Source organism: Arvicanthis niloticus, chromosome 20, assembly GCF_011762505.2.
Source record: "Arvicanthis niloticus isolate mArvNil1 chromosome 20, mArvNil1.pat.X, whole genome shotgun sequence".
In the NCBI taxonomy this organism is placed as follows: domain Eukaryota; kingdom Metazoa; phylum Chordata; class Mammalia; order Rodentia; family Muridae; genus Arvicanthis; species Arvicanthis niloticus.
Genome location: NC_047677.1, coordinates 14,628,486 through 14,651,459, shown reverse-complemented (window position 1 = coordinate 14,651,459; position 22,974 = coordinate 14,628,486). Strand labels below are relative to the sequence as shown.

The following is a 22,974-nucleotide window of genomic DNA, read 5'->3' as shown; positions in this document are numbered from 1 at the left end:
TAAATAGCATAGGAAAGTAACACATCATAATTTGTGCAAAAATAAGATTAAAAAATAACTTACACATATTAAGAAAGTTCTTACCTATGTTACAAAAAGAATCCCCAAATATAAAGGAATGAATGAACAACAACAAACTACAAGGAAATACATCAGAATGTTAATTATGTTGCTGCTTTCTGAGTGGAGATAGTCTTTGTTAAATTTTTGTTTATTTGAGACAGAATTTCACTATGTGACCTCAGATTTGTAGTGATTCTCTGGGCTCAGACTCCCCAAGTGTGCAAAGGCAGAGGATTATGGGAGTTTTCTGGCCACTGGCCTAGCTCCAGGCTCAGTGAAGGGCCTCTGTGTGCTCATGGGCTTAAACTTGTGGTGATCTTTCCTCAGCTTCTGAAATGATGACATCACACCAATACCCAGCCTTAAAAATGTATTCTTGGCGGGCAGTGGTGGCGCACACCTTTAATCCCAGCACTTGCACTTGGGAGGCAGAGGCAGGTGGATTTCTGAGTTGAAGGCCAGCCTAGTCTACAGAGTGAGTTCCAGGACAGCCAGGATTACACAGAGAAACCCTGTTTTGGTGGGGGGAGGGGGAGAAAAGGTATTCTTTAGGGAGATAGAGGACTGGAGAGTTGGCTCAGAAGTTAAGAGCACTGGCTGCTCTTCCAAAGGACCCAGGTTCAATACCCAGCTTCCATGTGGCAGCTCACAGCAGCCTATAACTTCAGCTCCAGGCAATCCAGTACCCTTTTCTGACATCTGTGGTCTCTGCTTGTGAAGAGATGGGTGTGGTAGGAGGAAAGAGAGGCAGAAGAAAGAGGAAGGGAGTAGGGGGGAAGGAGGGAGGGAGTGGGGAGTGCAGACAGAACAAAAACATCAGTAATGCAATATTAGATATGGCTGAGAAACAAACTAAACTCTGTAAATATGCATCAAGAGTAACTACTGAAACTTGGGTGTGATGGCAGCACCTTCAATCTCAGCACCTGAGCGGCAGAGCAAGCAGATCTCTATGAGCTGGAGAACAGCTTGGCCTACAGAACAGAGTTCAGGCCAGCCTGAGCCTGCCTCAAAAATAAGTAGCTACATAAATAAGTAAGCAAGTAAGCAATCGACTTCATGGGGGGGGGGGGGGGGAGGAAGAGGGCCTGAGTGAGTTTATTATGTGCATAGGCTTGGCAGCATCAGGCAGACATGGTGCCGGAAGAGCTGAGAGTTCTACATCTTGATACAAAGTCAGCAGCAGAAGACTGTCTTCTGCAGGCAGCTGGGACCTGTGTTCAGATGCCTGTGGAAGCCAAAAAGAATGTCAGATCCCCTGAAACCTGGAATACAGATGTTGTGAGTCACCATGTGGTTGCTGGGAATTGAACCCAGGTCCTCTGGAAGATCAGCCAGTGTTCCTAACTGCTGAACCATCTCTCCAGTCTCCTCATACTTTATATAAGTATATACTTCTTATATTTTAGTATTCAGATGATCAATATTTTTAAAGTTCTTTTAATGTAGATAAATATTGTCTTAGCTTGGGTTCCATTGCTGTGAAGAAACACCATAACCAAGGCAACTCTTATAAAGGACAACACTTAATTGGGACTAGCTCACAGTTTCAGAGGTTCAGCCCATTATCATCATGGCAGGAAGCTTGGCAGCGTGCAGGCAGACATGGTACTGGAGACGCTGAGAGTTCTACATCATGACCGTAGCAGGAGACTGTCTTCTGCAGGCAGCTAGGAGAAGGGTCTCTTTCACCCTGAAAGGAACATAAGCATAGGACCTCAAAGCCAACCCCACAGTGACACACATCCTCCAATAAGGCCACACTTACCACATCTCCTAAGAGTGCCACTTCCTGGGCCAAGCATAATCAAACTACCACAAGTTATATCCACTGCTTTTAAAAGAGAAAATAGTATGATAAAGCTGAGTGTCTCTCTTCTACCGATGTGGGGAACAGAAATTCCCTTCAGGAAACAGAACAAGAGCCTCAGACCTCCTTCCAGTTGAGCTAACCTGCTTGCTTGCTAGCTCACTTGATCTCAGACTCCTCTCTCCTCTATCTGTATCATACAGTTGTTGGGTCTCACTAATTTTATCACTGGAATCCACGTGTTAAGGCAAGAGCGGATCTCTTTCATTGTCCCCGGGAGTCACTGGCCCTATGGTCCGTCTTGCCTTTCTGCCAGGCCTTCTGTGGTCTGTGAAAAGCGTGGACCTTACTTGGAGACGGGAAAGCCTCCAAAGGTGGAAGTTTGGTAGAGATGTGTGGGTTCATTGAGCTGCACATGATAACCTGTAGACACAAACAGTGGCCTCTCTGGATTAGACCCAAACACTCAAGAGGAGGAAATACTCTAGGTCTGTTACTTACATGTACCTAGTTCTGTATTTGGGCAATTAGCCTCAACACGGTCTTACCTTGGAAAAGCCACCGAGGCTCATTGCTTTCAGAGAGGTTTCCTTTGTTTCCCTTTCATTGTCAGGTGAATTCTCTGGGACTATTCTGCAGTACTGGTTGTACCCAGGGAAGCATAGTGGTGGCTTATGTGAAAGTACAGTCGTGCCATAGTGAAGCAGACAATGTTTAAGCTGCGTCCCACTGTGGGGTAGTGGTTAAAGCATTCTCTTTCCTTAACTAGCTTGTATCAGTCACACATTCTTTCTTTCACTGTGGTTCAAATTCAGTAAAAATGGAGGTTTTATTACCATCAAAATCCAGTCAGATCCACAGCCTGTGAAATCTGCTCATGGTGTTTAGCATTCAAAGACATCACTACACACGTTCCAGAACCTAAGACCTCCACCATCTGCTCCATTAGGCACCGGATTTCAACAGCACTACTTGATTTACAAAGAGAAGATCAGGAAAAAATAAAAAGAACCCTCAGCATGTTTGACAGCAGTGCCTGAGAAATAAGAATGGCCTGGCCCCTTCCCTGTGGGAGCTCGGTACCTCCACAGCCTTTGCACACGGTGCTCTGTTACATTTGCATTGTGTCAAGCCCCTGCAGCAGAAAATCCCTTTTTAGACAATTCTGTGTCTCATCTGAGTTTGATGGTTCTGCTAAACTTAAGCCTTCATCCTGTGCATCCCTCCCGTTCATTCCAACCATGGCTCTTCTTCACCTTGTTCTTCAAAGGGTCCTGAAGGTTCTACAGGCTCTGTTCCAAAAGACGTGCCAGCAGCTCATTTTCTGTGAGATGAGAGTGCTGTGTCCAGAGGTCCACAATTAATCTCTAGATGTAGACATAACAGATGAAGTCCAAACTGTGTGACAGTATTGTGAACTGCAGAGACAGCAGGGGAAGTAAGTGCGTGAAGTCCAGTGCTCTCGGAGCGAGCGCCTCCCAGTATTCAGAGCCAGCCCTTTCAGTTAAATGCTTGGTTCTGTTTTCCTCACAATAGTATTTAAAGGAACATGAATATTTCATAGCAGAGGGCTTATTTTATTAAACCAGATTTACCACTAAAAAAATGATTATTATCTTGGTATAGTTAGACTATTTAATTTCCTCTTATAATAAAAAAATTATCAACAAAGGCAAAATAAATAGACACTGCAATAATGAGGGACCAGGCAGAACATGAAACAGAATTTCTATTTATAATATGTCACTGTTTTTCACAGTGACAGCCTACTTTTTTTTAAGGGTATATATTTAACTTGATGATTAAAGTTGGCATGTTTGCAGCAATTTAATATTTTATGGCTTATTCATTCTGCCAGTTTTGTGTTTTCTTCTGCTAGTGGGTTTGTATACAATCTATATGGTACATTTCTCTGTGCCCTTCCAGAGACACACTGTGAGCTAAAGGTTTCTGCAGTTGGATGAAATTCAGAATTGTTTTATTATTGCCAATGGTAAAATTAGCAAAGTCAATTATTCTCCCTTTGGCTTTTCCCTAAAGATATTAGGGGTCTTCTCGGAAATTGCCTTAGGTACACTAAGATGTTTAAACACTCCTGAATATAGAAATTGCCATATTAATCCTGAGACAATGGTCTTTTTGTCTTATAAAATAGTCTTAATACGGACAGAGCCAAAAATACAAAATAACAAGATTTTGAATTCAAGAGTGACTTTAAAACTCAGTGGTTGTTTTTTTATTCATTCAGCTATGGAACCTTTTATTCTAGTTCTCCATCATTTAAAGACCTGAACTAAAACACCTCAGGCTTTTGAAGTCTTCAGCCCTCACACACTGATGTAGCTACTCATGTAGAGTATCTAGAATGTTCCAATCGTGTGCTCATTCCTGAATCTAAATCTCTAGTTTGGAGCATCAAGTTATTACAGAGACATATTAAATATTTAGAGGTAGGACCATTAAATAGAAAAGCACTATGATTTGTAAAGATTTAAAAAAAAAAAAAAAACAACATATGTGTGGTGTGTGAAATTACGTGAGTATCTACCATGTGCATGCAGGAGCCCTTGGAGACAAGAAGAGGCTATCACATCCTGTAAAACTGGGGTTACGGTGGTTACGAGCTGCCATGTGGATGTAGGAGCAGAACCAGGCTCCTCTACAAGAATAATAAGAAGTCTAGACTGTTGAGCCATCTTCCCAGCGGCTAGAACTTAATACTTAGAAAACGGTTACAGGTTTTCTTTGGTATTTATATAGACTGGATTTGGATTTTAAGATTATGGCAAAGTGCAATAAGACTGTTTAGGGACTACTTGTCATTGCTTTTTTTTTTTTTTTTTTTCAGAGAGGGTTATTTTATAGTGATAAGCCTAACACTTAAATAAATTCACATTGCTACACACGTGCATGCACACACACACACACCACTCATTTTCATTAAATGGGTTATTCACCAGATGAGAGACTGGGAATCAGGCTGATCCTGACACCCAAGAGCATGGTTACGATGTCACTCTTGGGGCTATTCTATTAAGCATCAGTGACTTACGTTCCTAAATAACCGGCAGCACAGATGTACTCCTTACCAGTGATGTATCTCCTTATGTTAATTTTGTCTTCCTACAGGCATAAATATGCTGTTTACAAGGAAGGTTTTTGTTTGTGTAAATATGTTCAATTTATGCATATAAACCTCTTTTTTATATGTTTGTGTGCATGAGTGTGTGTGTATATATATATACACATACACACTTATATATATATGATATCTATATATATACACACACATATATGTGTATATATACACACATATATATATTTGCATGTATATGTGTATTTATTTAGGTATGTGTTCATGTGGGTGTGAGGATAGCATGTGCATATACATGTAAATGCCAGCAGTTAATGTCAGTGTCTTCTTAAATTGTTACTAACTTTATTTATTTATTTATTTATTTCCTTCTTTACTGCCTTCCTTCCTTCCTTCCTTATTTTAAGGCAAAGTCTCACTATGTATCTCCTAGTGAACTAGAACTTGCTATACAAACAGATTGGCCTTTTACTGCCTGGCTCTGCCTCCTGAATGCTGGGATTAAAGGCATGCACCAATATGCCAGTTTCCACTCAGTTTTTTGAGGCAGAGTCTCCCTAAATCTGGACCCTGAGGATTGGCTCAACTGGCTAGCCAGCAAGCCTCAGGGAGCTTCCTGCCCATACCTGCCGTATGCTGGGGTTACAGGAATGATCTGCCACACTGGGGTTTTACATGGGTGCAGGAGAGCAAGTCTCATCTGTGTATGGCAGACAGACACTTCCTGACCAGGCCATCTCCTCAGCCTATAATAAACAGGCTGCTATTGGGAGTTTTAGTCTGTTTGTCCTGTCTGTTTGTCCTGTCTGTTAACATCAGTTTTACGTTCTAACTTAAAGACATACTATATTGTATGAACTTAAGGTTTCCTCGTCACCAATCATATACATTTTATTATAGGCATTTTTAAAGGCATTTTGAGATCTAGATCAATTGTATAGAGACTTTGTCCTCAGTGTTCAGGATCAAAGGCATAAAATGGGCATTTGATAATGTGTTTATACCTTTGCTAGCATATGGTAGAGAAATTACTTTGGGGGGCTAGGGGGCTTTGGGGAGACATTGTCTCATAGAGCCCAAAGTCTCCTCAAACTTGCTTTGTACCTGAAAGTTGGCCTTGAACTCTTGATCCCCATCCTTCCACCAACTGAGGATTATAGGCATGTGCCCCCACACACTCAGCAATTATTGCATTAATATCTTTAGCCTCTTTAGTTTGACACCTAAGATTAATATTTTGCTGTGCATATAATCTACTTGTATATAGATATTCATGGTCAGAGTATATAGGTACAAAAGGTAAGTAAGTTGTTCTATAACAATAAGAGACCTTCTGTATGTCAACTAAATAAAAAAGTCAAAATACCATCATGGAAATACTTCAGAATCCCAAAAATTATGTTCTTCTGCTTTTCCCTTATCATTTGCAAACATAGATACATATTAAATAGACTTCACTTTCTGAGTCTTCTTCCTTGGCTCTTAAAGTAATAAATTATTAGTATATTTAAAGTATACTGAGATGGAGAGATGGCTCAGTGGTTAAGAGCACTCACTGCTCTTCCAGAGGTCCTGAGTTCAATTCCCAGAAACTACATGGTGGCTCACAACCATCTGTCATGGGATCTGATGCCCACTTCTGGTATGTCTGAAGATAGCAACAGTGTACTCACATAAAATAAATAAATAAATCTTGAGGGGGGGGGGAGGAAAAGCATGCTAAGGTGCTACCCAGAGTATCTAGTGCACATCTGTGGTTCATTACATAATATCTGAGTGTCTGCTGATATCCTACAGTGCATTAACTAAACAGATGGAATAGAAGCAGAAAAACAACGTGAACAGTTCTGTTTGGAAAGAAAAAAATAAAATATACTAAAAAATAGAAAGTGAACTAATACCATGCCTTTTTAAATGTATTATCTCGTTAAAGCCTTGAAAAACAATGTAATATAGTATTTCTTTACATAGTAAGGTCACATGCCATCATGTCAAGTAAATGGTTCTGTCTGGGTCTGACCAACTGGAAATCTGGCAACAAAGCAGAAGAGGGAAAAAGCTTGAAAACTCAAAACATCCTTGTCTTAGGGTTTTACTGCTGTGAACAGACACCATGACCAAGGCAAGTCTTTAAAAAGACAGCATTTAATTTGGACTGGCTTACAGGTTCAGGTTTAGTCCATTATCATCAATGGGAGTGGGGCAGTGTGTAGGCAGGCATGATGCAGGAGGAGCTGAGAGTTCAACATCTTCATCTGAAGGCTGCTAGGAGAAGACTGGCTTCCAGGCAGCTGAGGGTCTTAAAGCCCACACCCACAGTGACACACCTACTCCAACAGGGCCACACCCTCTGATAGTGCCACTCCCTGGGCCCTGCATGTACAAACCATCACAACCCTCATGAAACAAAACAAATGCCTGTATTCCCCAGAAGCATAACTCTTTAAGTGTGTTGAGCTGAGTCTGCACCATGGTTGTCTGCATGGTTGGCTATAGTAATCTTTTTCTTGTTTTTTTGAGACACAGTTTCTGGGTAAGATGGCTACAAGGCATAAGAGTTAGGAACAATTCAACCTTGACCCATTAACTAATTCTGTGGCTGTGTCCTCTGGGCTTCACACATGTGCCATGGTGCACACACACACATATACCCTCACATCGTGCACACACGCACTAATAATAAAAGTAAAATAAGTACTTGTTGCCTCTTCATCCTAAGTGCTAAAATTAAAAGTGTAGATCGTCATGCCTGATACTTGATTTGATTTTTTTACTTTTTTTTCGTTCTTTGAAAATGTCATACAGTATATTTTTATCATATTTAACCCCTCTCCCAGGTCTCTCTTCCATATCTACCCTCTTTACCTCACCCTTCTTCCCACCCAGCTTGTGAGTTGTATCCCCGGTCCACACCAACTCCAGTTTGTGCTGTGCAGTCATCTGCAGACATGAGGGGCTTGCCCTGGCATGTGGCTGACCAGCCGGCTTTAAAGGAAGCTGGTGCTCCCTCCCCCAGAGGCTTTCAAACGCCAGGATCTTCCCAACTAGTAGTGGGATTTTGTGCCCTTGTTGCCCATCATCTGTGCTGGGGTTTTACCTGACTTGACCATGCTGTCACAACTGTCCTGTTGTGTCTGGAAAAATTGTTTCCTTGAAGTCATCTTTGCAGTCTTTCCAGCCACCATACCCCCCAGAGTTCCCCGAGTCTTAGGGAAGACTTAAGATTTAGACATCACAGTTAGGGCTAAGCATGCTACAGTCTCCTATTATCTGGATGTTGGTTAGTTGAAAAAGCCTTTCTAATGATGGTTAAGAGACATACTGATCTGTGGGAATACCGATAAGTCATTTAGAGTCATTATAATACTGTGCCCATGTAACAGCATAAAAGTAGTAGGTTCTCCCCAGGGCCAATGAGCTGTGTAGCCGCAGGTTGTTGACTCTGTTAACACTGACAGGAGTGGGCTCCATCTGGTGGACTGGGCCTTAGAGCCAACCAGAAAGTCATTGGTTACTCCCATGACATGTACACCAGTGTTGCACTGGTGGCATATCCTGTCAGGCCATCATTACTGTAACTTGTGGGGTTCACAGGTGAGTGAGACTGTGGGTCTCACCCTCCAGCACTATGAAGTTATAAAAGAAAAGGGAATTTAACGCATAGCAATGCATGACACAACTGTGATGCTCACACTTAGGAGATAGAAACAGGAAAAGCTCCTGAGTGTAAGGTCCTCCACTGTGTAACAAGCTTGAAGCCAGCCTGGTCTGCATGAGACCCTATCTCAAAACCTTTGTAAAAATAGAGAGGTGGTGCTAGGGAATACTAGGACCGAATATATGTTTATACCCTCATCCTCTTAGTAAGCCAAGCTTTTTCTTTAACTGTCAACATATAAAGATAATTTAACCATTTTACTGGTTGGTTCTTCCCCTACTTTATTTAGTTGCAAATATTATAAGAGTTTTGCTTTCTAATCATCTTTTTTTTTTCTAATCATCCTTTTTAATTGCACGAACATGGCATTTCTAACATTATGAAGTGACTACGCTTTTGTAGGCTACCTCTGTATAATGTTGTTAGAAAAGCATGGTATATGCTCCAAACAGCTGACTTGCAGGTATAGTTCCAAACTGCAGTACATCTGTAATTAGATGCTCCATTCTACCAACATGAAAAAGAAATCCTTGGAGAATTCAAAGCATCAACTGAGACCATTTTCATTAATGGCTCGGTTGTACTGATATCATTCTGTCTCTGCATTTCCATCATTTTCTTAACTCTATTAGAATTGGAGACACTCAAGGAAAAAAAAAAAAAAAAAAAAAAAAAAAAACACTCCGAGCCGACGTGGCTTATAGAGCCTAAGCCCCGAGCACATTTTATTTATTTAGCAATGGTGACTGGGGAGAGCCCTTCTGGCAGCTAATGACCTGCTGGACTTGTGTGCCCAAGGCAAGGCTTAAGGCCATTAGTCCAACAGGTCATTAACTGACATGTGCCTGACCCCAAGGTCGGTGCTGCCATCGGAACGTGGAAATATTGAAGTGGCGCTGTTAGGGTGTGTGGCTAGCCGAGGATGCTGTTAGGGTGTGTGGCTAGCCGAGGATGGTGTTAGGGTGTGTGGCTAGCCGAGGATGCTTCTTTTTAAGCATTTGGGGAAGTGCATTCCATTACTCATACAGTTTGTCTTTTTTTCACTTCTCTCCTTTTTAAAATTGAGACAGGGTGTCGCGCTACAGCCTAGGCTACCCTCAAACCTTCAGCCTTCCTGTCTCGGCCTCTTAAGTATTGAGGTTTTAGATTTATACCACTCCACCCAGCTGGACATCCCTAAGTGCCTTTGTTCTGGGGCCATTTCCAGACAGCTGGAGATTAGGAAACACCAAGCATTGTGTACCCAACCTTGTACTTACATGTTTTATAGATGCAGAGTATGATGTAACAAAGCAGAGGGGATGTAAAGTGTCTAGCCTTGGGTTTTGGCTTGTTGCTGTTGTTGTTTACAGCGGGGTCTCAGGTACTAGGAGTATAGTGTAAGCCACCACATCTAGTTTATGCAGTGCTGGGATCAAATCCAAGGCTTTGCCAGACATGGTGGTATATGTTTAATTCCAGCACTCAGGGGGCAAAAGCAGACAGATCTCTGTGTGAGGGCAACCTGGTCTGCAGGGTGTGTTCCAGAACAGCCAGGGCTACACAGAAAAAGCCTGTCTCAAAAAAACAAACAAACAATTCCCCCAAAAGACAGGGCTTCCTGCGTGCTAGATAAGACTGCTCCACTTGAACATTTTCTCAGTTCAGACTGTTCCTCTTTTCTCACTGCACCCGTCCTGCCCTTCCCTCTTCTCTCTCTTTCTACCCATCCTTCTCTTCTCTTCTCTTCTCTTCTCTTCTCTTCTCTTCTCTTCTCTTCTCTTCTCTTCTCTCTCTTTCTCTCTCTCCCTCACTTTCTCACTCACTCACTCTTGTTCTCTTTCATGCCTTTATTAGCTGTTTAACACCCTCAAAATTTGAAGTTCAAGTCGACCAGCCCCAAAGTTTTCTTTGGAGGGTGTGGTGTCTTAGTCAATGTTCTATTGCTCTGAGAGACCATGACAACTCTTATCAAAAAAAAAAACATTTAATTAGGGCTGACTTACAGTTTTTGAGGTTTAGTCCATTATCATTGTGACAGGAAGCATGTTGGCACACAAGAACTGAAGAAGTAGCTGAGAGTTCTACATCAGGATCCACAGACAGCAGTAAGAGAGAGATACTGGGCTTGGCATGGGCTTTTGAAATCTTAGAGCCTACACCCAGTGATGCTTCCTTCAACAAGACCTACTCCAGCAAGACCATACCTCCTAAGAGTGCTATTCTCTGAGTCTATGAGGGCTATTTTCATTCAAACCACTGTATTCGACTCCCGCAGCCCCCCACCCCATGGGCTTGTAGCCATGTCATAGTCCCCATAGTCTATCAGTCTGAACCCAGTTTAAAAGTCCAAAGTTCTAAGTCTCTTCTGAAACTCATGCAATCCCCTGACTGTAATCCTCTGTAAATGAAATCAAAAAGCAGATCACATATTTTCAACTTACAATGGCACAGAATATATATTAGTGTTCCAGAGGGAGGGAAGGCATCATAGTGAGGAAATACTGGACCAAAAATGTTGGGAACCACACCAGCCCCACGTTCGGCCACCAAAAATGTCACGGCCTGAGCAAAATGTTGAGGCCCGGGCTGCCCCAAGTTTGGCGGCCACTGTATCCTGGCCCAAGCTGCCACTCCGGTCCACGGACCGGGGTTCAGCAAGAGAGAGAGTGAGGACGAACTCAAAGAATGGAGACCAGGCAGAGTGTGATTCAATCCCATTTATTCTTCAGTCTCTCTTCCTAGTCCAAGTCCCAAGTCTAGCCGTACTCTCTAAAGAGTCTCCCTAAAGAGTATATCTCTCTTCCGTCTGCCTCTGCCTTTTATATGTCTCACTTCTAAGCCATGCCTCTAAGTTACACCTTTAATCATGCCCTTAGGTCTTGTCTCTAAATCTGATCTCTAGGTCACACTCTTAAGTCACACACCTTTAATCTCACACACCCAAGGAAAGTCCTGGGTATCCAAAGCAAGATGTTATCAGAGTGTGCTCAGCTGTTGTAGGCTATTGTAATCCAAGTCTCATGTCAGGGTATATGGCTCAAGATGGCTGCAAACAGGGTAGGGCACAGTGACATGGTAAAACTACATTCTTGAGAAGAATGAGTGTGCAGAGTGATTTTCACTAAATCATTTGGGGTGGGTTTCTCTGAAATGTTTCACTATTTATATGTTATATATCCTTGACAACCCCTCACCCCCCCTTCCTACTCCCCTGGTTTGTGGTTTGCCCCTTTAAAAACCCTCCTCAGACTGACTGGCTTTGTCAAACTCTACTCCTGCGCGAGTGTGCAGTTTGACCACTGGCTGCCAGCTCTCTTCCCTAATAAACCTCTGCTGATTGCATCCAGGTATGGTGTCTTGGAGTTTGTAGGTAGCTGCGACTTCCTGAGACTTGAGTAAGGGTCTCCCGAGTTTGGAGGTCTTCACCATCACGTACGCATTAACTAACTCACTTTCCAGTTTCATTTCTAATTGGGCTAGGATCAAAAGCAGACCTTTGCAATTGCATCCCTTCATTTGTTCTGTAAAAGAAGGTCTGGAAACACACAACTTGTGCATTAAAACTAACATAGCTCGTTCAAAACTATACTGATAATTTAACCAAACACCTTTACAGTTTTTCAAAAAACCTAACCTGCACGGGAATCCTAAACAATGTGGTCTCCTGGTACTGTAATCCAAAAAAGTAAATAACTGTCCTTTCCCCACCTGTGGTGGTTTAAATGAAAATGGCCCCATAGGCTCACAGGGAGTAGCACTGTTAGGAGGTGTGGCTTTGTTGGAGAAAGTATGTCAATGCAGTGGGCTTTGGGTTTTCAAAAACACAGCCCAAGACCAGTGTGTCCATCTTCCTGCTGCCTGTGGATCCAGATGTAGAGCTCTCAGCCACCTCTGCAACACCATGTCTGCCTGCATGGGGCCATACTTCCTGTCATGATGGTAATGGGCTAAACCTCTGAAGTGTAAACCAGCCCCAGTGAAATGTTTTTCTTCGTAAGAGCTGCCATGGCCATGGTCTTTTTACAGCAATAGAAACCCTAACTATGTCAGAAGTTGGTATGAGGGACTTGGGCACTGCTGTGGTAGGCAAGAACATGTTTTTCCCTGGGAGAAAATGGGACATTTTGGGGCTTTGAACTAAAAACATGATTGGACTTACCGGGCCACTCTAGTAGAAGCATGCAAGATACTGATCCTGAGGGTGGTTTGAACTGTGGGGGCTCTGCTCAAGGAGTTTCCCAAGAGAATAATATTAATGAATGCGTGGCCTGGAGATCGAGCGTTCTTGTGATATTTTGGTGAAGAATGTGGCTGTTTTCTGCCCTTGTCCAAAGTCTGCCTGAGCTAAGGAGAAGAGCTGTAGACTAACAGCCTTGGTGGAGCACATTGCCAATCCACCGAGCTCTGACGCAGCTTTATACTCAACAGAGAAACTGGAGCAAGAAGAACCACAACAGTGGGCAGAAAGAAGGAGTGGGGAGTGTGAGCAGGTTAGAGACAAGCCTGGTACAGAAAGAAGGAGTGGGGAGTGTGAGCAGGTCAGAGACAAGCCTGGTACAGAAAGAAGGAGCAGGGAGTATGAGCAGGTTAGAGACAAGCCTGGTACAGAAAGAAGGAGCGGGGAGTGTGAGCAGGTTAGAGACAAGCCTGGTACAGAAAGAAGGAGCGGGGAGTGTGAGCAGGTCAGAGACAAGCCTGGTACAGAAAGGAGCAGGGAGTGTGAGCAGGTTAGAGACAAGCCTGGTACAGAAAGATGGAGCACGGAGTGTGAGCAGGTTAGAGAGAAGCCTGGTACTAAGTGGGGGAAAGAAGTGGTGACCTCAGAGCGAGACCCCAGGCAAGATGCCAGCTTGTAAGAAGGAATTAAAGAAAAGCTTCCGGCATGGTGGTATATACCTTAAATCCTAACATTAAAATCAACCAGCAGTTCACACTACTACACTGGAAGGCCACATGGCACCAGAGCTCCAAGATCTCCCCACAGTCTTTGTGGTGCATATCAGGCAAACCGACGCTCTGCTGCCATACCTTTCTTTCTCTCTTGAACTCAGTCACCTTGAGAAGAAAACACCACACACATTTAGTTCAGAAACAATGGTAACAATCTCTGGGCGCAACAACTAGAATGCTAATCTTGTAAGCCTTATTAAATCTACTCCTCTGGTGGTGAATCAACCAGGATAAACCAGGAGACACTAGTCACTACATCTTGCCCTCTCCGTGTGCTGCCAAAAAGGACCCTCTCTCCCTCCTGCTTCCTCTCTTCCCCTACCCAACCTGCAAGTCCCGCCTAGTGATTGGCTCCTTTATTCATTAGGGGATGGTTCCCAAGAAGTCACCTGAGTCCTTGACTCCTTCCTTATTAGCAGCCCCTCCCTGGTGAGCAGAATTAGCATCAGAATACGAGCAACCCCAGGGCTGTCCACAACACACTGGGACCACTCCAAATCGGGAAGGTTTAGAGAAAACCTATCCAGAGGCATCTGAAAGAATCCAAAGCAGAGAGAAGTAAACTGGAAATTGCCACGCCAGTTGGGGATGGGGGGAGCTGGAGAATGGAGATCGCAAGCTAGCAAGAGAGAGAATGGAGCATGGGGATGGGGGTGTGGAGGGGGTGGGTTAGGAGGAGGATGAGTAGCTGTGGGAGCGAGGCCAGGAGGCTAGGGCAGACTTAGGACTGTATAATAAGCACTTGTGAGTAGGGACTGAGGGAGCCTGGAGGCCAGTGAGTTTTGGCCTGCTGCTAAGCACCACCATGGCCTTATGTCCCTTCTGCCAGGGGCAGGGAAGGACTCCTTTTGATAGACTGGAATTGGTTTCATAAGTTCCTGCAGGAGCAGCCAGAAGTTCTGCAGGCCAACTTGAGCTCATTTCAGGTTGTATGGACTTCCTGAGACCTAACAGTCCCATAATGGTGTTTTAACCAGGAACCGACCTTGAAGTATACTACTTAATTAAAGGAATCTTTATATTCTTAGTTATTCTGGGGGGCCTGGGAGGACAAGTGTGTGGAACTCAGAGGACAACTTACCTGCAGGAGTCAGTTCTCTCCGTAGGCTATGGAAATTGTAGTCACAATCTGTGCTACAAAACAGGTCCAGCCAGGTATCCTTTTTAAAAAAAAAAAAAGAAAGAAAAGAAACCAAGTTACAAGAAGAAGAGAAAGAGGCCTATTTAGTGGCCACATTGGATTTTATATTTTCATTTAGATAATTGAAGTTTTCCAAAACCTTTATGTCACCGGTAGTTTGTTAAGCATTGTATCAGCTGCTCTGAATCAGAGGTGAGGATTATCAGTTTGCTGTGTTTCTACTGCACCTGTCCTGTTGGCTGCGCCGTTCTCCCTGCTGTCCCTTCTTAGCCAGACTTCCAGCCCAGTAGAACAGATTGCCGCCCCTCCCACAGAAACACAAGGCCTTACGCACCTGGCAGCATTAAAAAGCCTCGCTCAGCCTCCCTCCGGAGCGTCTGTCTGTGAGTTAGTGTGTGTGCACAGCTTTCTTCAGCGGCATCATTAAACCCAGTAGGATGGAGTGTGAGCCGTCTTCCGTAGAGCGATGGACGTATCAGAGCCACGCGTTTATATTAATCAGAATGCAGAATGGGGCTCAAGTGGGTCGTCTGTGCCCAGCTTGTGGCCAAGTAGACTTTACCCCTTGGGGATTTGGTCACAGCCACTGGTCCCTGTGTTCTTCAGAGGTCACTGCCGGAGTGAGGCTGCCGGCCTGAGTGCTCTTGCCGAGCACTGGGAATGGACTCCACCTGGACAAGACAAGGGATTTGAACCCAGTTTGTAAATGATAAAGAACCGTCCAATATTGGATGCTACCAGTGGTCTCTATAGGAGCATGCTACTCTCTACCCAGGGCTCACAGCCTCACTTTGGTAATGAAAATCTTTCGTCTTTTAAGTGGCTCTCATGTGCTCTGTTGTTCACCTGTGCTGGGAAGAGCTAAAGGATGGTGCCACTGCTTTTTACCCTAAGCCTCTTTATGTCTTTTCTTCCCTTTTTTTTTTTTCTTTTAACATTTCTTTATTTTATTTTCTGTGTACCACATTGTGTGCCTGGTGCTCTCAGAGGCCAGAAGAGGATGTTGGCTCCCCTGGTACAGGAGTTACAGATGGTTGTGAGTTGTTGTGTGGGTGCTGGGAGCCAAATCCTGGTCCTCTGCAAGAACCATGAGCCCTGGTAACCCCTGAGCTGTCTCTCCACTCCTCCTCTTCATCCCTAATTCTGTAGTTTCCTAATAATATGGATGGCCTGTATTTGTGCTAAAACCATATTTTGGTTTTTTCCTAAAATGTTTGAAAGCCAGGCCAATGCATAACTTGAATGCAGCACTTGAGAAGCAGAGGGAAGTAGATCTCTGTCAGTTCAAGGCCAGCTTGGTCTATGTAGAGAAGTCTAGGACAGCCGGGAATATATAGACACTGTCTTTAAAAGAAAAGTGTGTGTGTGTGTGTGTGTGTGTGCGCGCGCGTGCACGCGCGCACGCACGCACGCACGCCAGTGACAGTGTACTGGAGTTTTGTTTATTTTTTTGAAACATAGCCAAGCTAGCCTATAAGTCCTTTAAAATGACCTTAACCTTGTGACCCCCTTGCTTCTCCTTTCCAGGTGCAGGGATTACATGTGTACCACCTCACCTTAAACACAGGGTCTTTACATGCTAGGCAAACAGTCTACCAGCTGGGCTGTGTCTCTACCCTGGAAAATGTATTTTCTTTAGCATTTGCCTTTGCTTCTGTTTTTTTGAGGGAGGGGATCCAGGAGTACAGTGACCGTGTATGTGACTAATGCCATCGGCATTGCTGTTAAGAATGGAGGCTGGGTGTTTGGTGTTCACATACCACCTAGACAGAATGATTCCGTGTTGCTTTATCATTCCGCATTGTCATAATGTAGTAAAAACTGTGACTGGAAACAGCCTTTCCAGGGTCAGCAAGATGGCTCGGTAGGTAAAGGTACTTGCTGTACTGGCCTGGTGACCTAGATTTGATCTCCCCCACATTTGAGAGAGCCAACTCCACAGTTCTTTTCCAGCCTTCACACAAGCTATAGCACACGTGAAGGAAGCACATGTACCACATGTGTACACACACACACACATCATAGATACAGACAATAGATTCTTAAATTTTATTTTATGGTGTGTGTTGGTGTTTTGCCTACATGTAGTTCTGTGCACCACAAGCATGCCTGGTACTGCAAAGGATAGAGGGGCGTCAGACCTCTGGAACTGGAGTTATAGACAGTCAAGAGCTGTCATGTGGGTGCTAGGAATCGAACTCAGGTCCTTGGGAAGAGCAGCCTGTGCTTTCACTACTGATCCATCTCTCCAGCCCCACAACAGGAACCCTTTCAAACTGCATTAAATTCAGCTGTGTCACCTTCTGTGTCCCCTTGTCACGTCAGCTCAGCCCACTGAGCTTCACGGAAGCCACAGTCGCTTATATTCATCTTTTTTTCCTAAAGACTTAGTTATATTTTGCTTTAGCTTTTAATTCAAACTGGACTGGTTAAACATCACACCATTCTTGAATGCAGTCTGCTCGTCGGCTGCTGACTGACAGGACGCCCGCCCGAGTCACGGTTATTGAGAGAGGTGCAGCTTGTCTACACAGAGTACTTACTACCACTCACTGGTCTTATTTTGGCTGCTCTGGAGACTACTGACTGACAGTATCCTGTAAATTGTTTTGTGGCTATAACTCGGCTTGAAGCCTCTCTCAGAGAATAAAAACAGAATATGCTGGCCCTGTCCCAAGGGGAGAAACTTATTATTTTACCCAATTACAGACACAGCATAATGAAGGGGGTAAGAGTATAATATGGGATCCGTTTAAGCCGCTGTAAATTTAGCCTTTATAACGACGACGAGTGACTCAGAAGAGTTGGACATTTTAAATTAAGTCTTCCGGTCTCTGTCACTTTTACATTGTCATTCTGATTTTTGCTTTTCCTTTCAGACCTTTTCTTTGTGTTTAAAAGCCAAACAGACTGACCTCATTTTGCTTTAAAAATACCTATTATATCATTCTATTTTATAACCGGCTTTTTTTTCTCTTTAAGAATATTGAGTAGGGCAGTGGTGGCGCACGCCTTTAATCCCAGCACTCGGGAGGCAGAGGCAGGCGGATTTCTGAGTTCGAGGCCAGCCTGGTCTACAGAGTGAGTTCCAGGACAGCCAGAGCTACACAGAGAAACCCTGTCTCGAAAAACCAAAAAAAAAAAAAAAAAAAAAAAAAAGAATATTGAGTAGACATCTTTATACAGCAGTGCAGGGAACTTTTTTCCTGGGGGAGGGGTAGCTGATTTCTTGTACCACCGCGTACTTTTCTCAGTTTCTATTATTTTTAACCTTTTAATTGATTATCTGTGACTTTCACACATCATGTGCCTCAGTCCCATTCATCTCCCCATGCTTCCATATCCACCCTCTGCCCTTGCAACCTCCTCCACAAAAGAGAGCAAAAAATAAAAATAATTCAATGTAATAGTAATAAAAAATCATCTCCCTGTGGAAGCTGCGGCGTGTTTCACGTAGTCACACAGGGTACCCTTTTCCTCACACAGCCCGACTTGGAAATGTTCATCTCAACAAATTATTGATCTGGCTTGAGGCCTCTGGCTTCTGCTACACTCTCCTTCCTGGATCCTCAGCAGGACTCCTCTCCCATCTCCTACTGTTGCCCTGCATCAGAGACATCCTGCAGGCTTGTTCTGCGGGACCTTTAGTTCTTCAGGTGCTCCAGCAGCGCATCTTTGGGGTGGATGTTGGAGTGAGGCAGCTCAGAGCCCTGGGTCTGGGTCTGTGTGGCAGCTAATATTTCAGCTGAGCTCAAGCTGTCAGAGGTCAACTGTCTACCAGTGCCCCAGGGAAGGGCGGAGCTAGCTCTCCAGCTCTCAAGCCCCTGTGGCCAGCAGTCACACACTGCAAGGGTGAGAGTCAGGGACAGCTCCCCATAGTGCTGCAGCTAGTGAGTGACAGGACCCGCTCTGTGCAGCCCTAGGACATCAACATGACCCCAAGCAGGGATGTCTGCGTGGCCTTTGGTGGAAACATGGGCCACAGACATTGACACAGACCCCTACAGCTTCAGGGCCACAGACCCAGATGTGGCCCTGAGCAGCAGCACGGGCCAGGACACTAAGCTGGTCCTCACCACCCTCGCGTTTCCAGTCCAGGTCCTCCTCTCTCAGCAGTGCACAGATCACTCTGCTTCTCTTTCTCTGCCTCATACTTGCTCGTCTACTGGTGCCCGCGCACCCACCACTGCATGGTGGCAGTTGTGCCTCTAGTTGTCTTCCACTCTGGGTGTCTTCCGTGTGTCCACTGCCATATGGCAGCGGCAGTGCCACTAGGTCTCAATTTCCATGTTTTTTATGAAGACAATTTATTATAGTTCTCAGGAATCAGAACTTAGCATTGTTTTCTCTTGCTTGGCTTTGGTTTGAGTTTGTCTCGTGGTACCCAGAGTTTTGGGCACACTAAGCAAGCCTTCTCTGCCTCTAAGCTGCACACCTAGTTGTAGTTACGTTATCTTTAGTTAGATCAAGCACCACTTTGCCAATTTTCTAGGTAGACCATCAGTCTTAGTATTTTTCAATGGAAATAATTTTATCATCATTCTCCATGCTTTAAAACCAGCCTAAGCACCTTAATAAAAGCTTTCCTCAAGATACAGTGAAAGAAAAGTTTGAATGTAGCTCAGCAGTAGAGTGTAATATAAATGAGGCCCCAGGAGCATCAAAAAGAAAAGAAGAAATCATCACAGAGGGCTAAGCTCCATGACAAGGTGATTGATAAAAGTACATCAAAAGGGACCCAGACCTGAACCAATAGACAGGCATGGTAACGTGGGAGGAGGAGGAGGCTTGTGGAGCCCCACCCCCCAATCAGGAGGAGATTTGTGGAGCCCCGGCCCCAGGTTGGTTCTCCAATATGAAATGGTCAGCCCTGACCTACTTTATGTATATACATCTTACTTTATGTAAACTTAGCAGGTTCTATTTAAATATTTAGGCATGAGAGAGCATGTCTATGTGAACATTTAAGAGGCCATGAATTTCAGAGAGCAAAGAGGTGCATGGGAGGGGTGAGAGAGAAGAAAGGGAAGCGGGGATGGTGTACCATAGTTTCAAAAATAAAAAATTGTAAAAATAAAATTCAAGCCCTCAAATATATATAGTGTAGGGGAGAGGAAGTTTTAAACCACACACAGAGAGAGAGAGAGAGAGAGAGAGAGAGGTAGAGAGGTAGAGAGGTGATATATTCCATACAAGTTCATACATAGAAGTTTTCTCAAGTGTATCTTATATTGCAGTTTAAATCGGCAGTGTCCCCAAGCATCATGGAGACACTTGGTCTTTGGTTGGTGGCATTATTTGGGGATATTCTGGAAGTGATTTTGATCCTTAGGGGTCTGTTATCACTGGCTGCTTCCTGACAACCATCATGCTCCCACAGCTGTGATTTCTTCTTACAGTTATGAACTAGACACTCTGAAGCCATGAGCCCAGACAGCTCGCTCCTTCCTGAAGCTGTTTCTATCTTTTCTTTCACAGCAATGCAAAAGTCACTGGTGCCTTGCCTGATTATAAATGCTGAGATTTGTGGGGTTTGTTTTTTGGGGGTAGTTTGGGTTTTTGATTGTTTGGGGGTTTTGTTATTGTTGGTTTTGGTTTGGTTTTGGTTTTGTGAGGACAGGGTTTTTCTGTGTTATCTTAGCTGTCCTAGAACTCCTTCTTGAACTCAGAGAAATGCCTGTCTCTGCCCCTCTGCCCCTCTGCCCCTCTGCCCCTCTGCCCCTCTGCCCCTCTGCCCCTCTGCCCCTCTGTCCCTCTGCCCCTCTGCCCCTCTGCCCCTCTGCCCCTCTGCCCCTCTGCCCCTCTGCCCCTCTGCCCCTCTGCCCCTCTGCCCCTCTGCCCCTCTGCCCCTCTGCCTCTCTGCCTCTGCCTCCCAAGTGCAGGGACTAAAAACTTGTACCACATGCCTGGCTGAAATCTGTATTTCTAATAGAATTTTTGAGCTACGGAGAACCCTAATGAGCCATTTTGTGAATCTCCCTTCACCTTACATTCAGAAGAAAACAGAACTCTGAAGTGATCAACTCCAAGTCTCATAGCAGAAATATGTAGCAAGCCTGAAGCCGTGTGCAGATGGTCTCATTCTTGGATCTGCTTTGTTCTCTTGTGTCTGCCTTCCCTTGGGCTGTCAGGGGCTTCTACTTTGCCTTTCCCTGGGTCTGAAGAATAAAGACCTTGAATTTTTCTCAAGGTTATTCTTGTCTAGAATGCCCTGGGTCTGAAGAATAAAGACCTTGAATTTTTCTCAAGGTTATTCTTGTCTAGAATGCCTGGAGAGAAAGTTTCAGGGGTCTGGCTTTTAGGTTCTAGATTCCCCTCTGGGTGTCATTATTTCCACTAGCTCTTAATGTTTTTTTTAAAAAAAAAAAAAAAAAATATATATATATATATATATATATATATATATATATATACACACACACACACACACACACACACAAAACACAGTCACATTTAAATTTATATTTGAATCGCACACAAACATGTGCACATGCACATACAAATACACACACAGTGCAAATGTGGCAGTCACAGGACAACTTGGAGAAGTCATTGACTTTCTTCCCACCATGTGGGTGGCAGGGGTTACTCACTGCCAGTGTGGCAGCAAGCATCTTTGCACACTTGCCAGCCCTTGATAGCGCTGTTGGTGGCATAAATTATTGCCCAAGAGTCTCAAGCTGGGACAGGAGACATGGCTTAGTGGTAAAGAGCATTAGCTGCTCCTGCAGGGATTCTGGATTTGGTTCCCAGCACCCAGTGAGGCAGCTCTGAGCTTCTTGTAACAGTCCCAGGGGCCTCTTCTCTCCTCCGATACCTGAAAGTACATGGCGCACATGCAGACAAGCAGGTACACACACATACACATAAATGTATTTTTTTAAAGAATCTGAGCCAGGCATGCCTGTGATTCTAGCAGTCTAAAGGCAGAGCTCTGTAGTCGGAGACAAGCCTGGCCTATGTTGTGAGTTCAGCCAGTTCTGCCTCTGTCTCAAAAAAGAAGTGTGAAATAAGTTGACTGCCTTATGAATGAGCTCTTGATCAATATTTGCAGTTTTAAAGGATGAACATTAAATCTATCATTCTTTGATGTAATTATTTAAATGAGCATTCCAGGCTCTGAAAAGGCATGTATATGTGCAGTGTACAGATTAGCCTAGGACACAGTCAGCTCCTTTAGACTGTTCTTAACGCTCCCCCACCCTGCTTGGTTCTCTGTTCTGCTCAACATAGCTGGAGAGGTTTATGTTCGAGTAAAGCCACTTGTAAGTACAGGTCATTTATATATCAACTGTGAACATACTAAGAACAAAGGTCAGAGCACAATGTTTTCATTGCTTCTGCCTCATCTGGTATTTCAGGGGTAAAGGAAACCTTGGTTATCCAGAGCCAGATCTGCTGTTAAAAGTTCGTGCCGTCATTTTGACATTGAATGTTGGACTTTCTCTTTGTAAACCCCTCTTCATGTGACCAGAACTGGTCTCTGAGCCGCAACTGTTTCAGAACTATAGCATCTCTTAGTGAGTGATTGATCTGTATTGTGTGTCCGGCCGTCAGGGAGCTCTTGGGACGTTGCTTGTATAAACTGTAATCCAGCCTGCTGCTGTGTGTTTAGTTACAGACTTTCATAGACCTATTGGCGATACTCAATCCTTCTGGATTTGGGAATGGGGCTTATCTGATATTTGAGGAGAAAGACATCCATTCATTTTTTTTTCTCTTCCCCACTTAAATAACTCAGCACATCTGGTAGTACTGTAGGGTCACTGTGCTTCCAGTTCCTCTGTAGCTTGTATTGCTATAATATTCCATAAGTATTTAGTTACTTATAGGACAATGTTATTTGAAGAATAGGGGGAAAGAAACTATGGGTCATACAAATTAGCTCATGTGCAGAGCTAGGGGAAAATGCCTTTAATCAGCAAAATCTCCACATCCCCAGCAGTGTGCAGCGTGGATGTAAATAAAGGTAGATGTGCATGTGTTACAGTTTTAAAGCAGGTCTGTTTTCAGATCGATGTCATTTTCCTCTAAGACAATGTGTATGAAATACAAGACAGCAGAGATTAAAGTGTCTTCATGTCTCAGTGTGTATCCCTTGGCTTACTTCAGTTACAGCAATGATAAAAGCTGAAACAAAATCCGTTAATTCAATCAGAACTGAGCTAAACTTCAGGAAACACAAGAGTAGAGCTCAGACACGGACTGCACAGCAGAAGACGCTAAACCCTGCGAAGGCTCTGTAAGAAGAGGATGGGCCCGCCTTGAGGGGCTCC

The 22,974-nt window shown here is 44.1% G+C and overlaps 1 protein-coding gene across 4 annotated transcripts in view; it reads left to right on the top strand.

The window, feature by feature from the left end:
- Positions 1-22,974, top strand: part of Pdss2 (decaprenyl diphosphate synthase subunit 2) — a 227,093-nt gene that overhangs the window by 122,168 nt on the left and 81,951 nt on the right. The gene's annotated exons all lie outside the window — the stretch shown is intronic.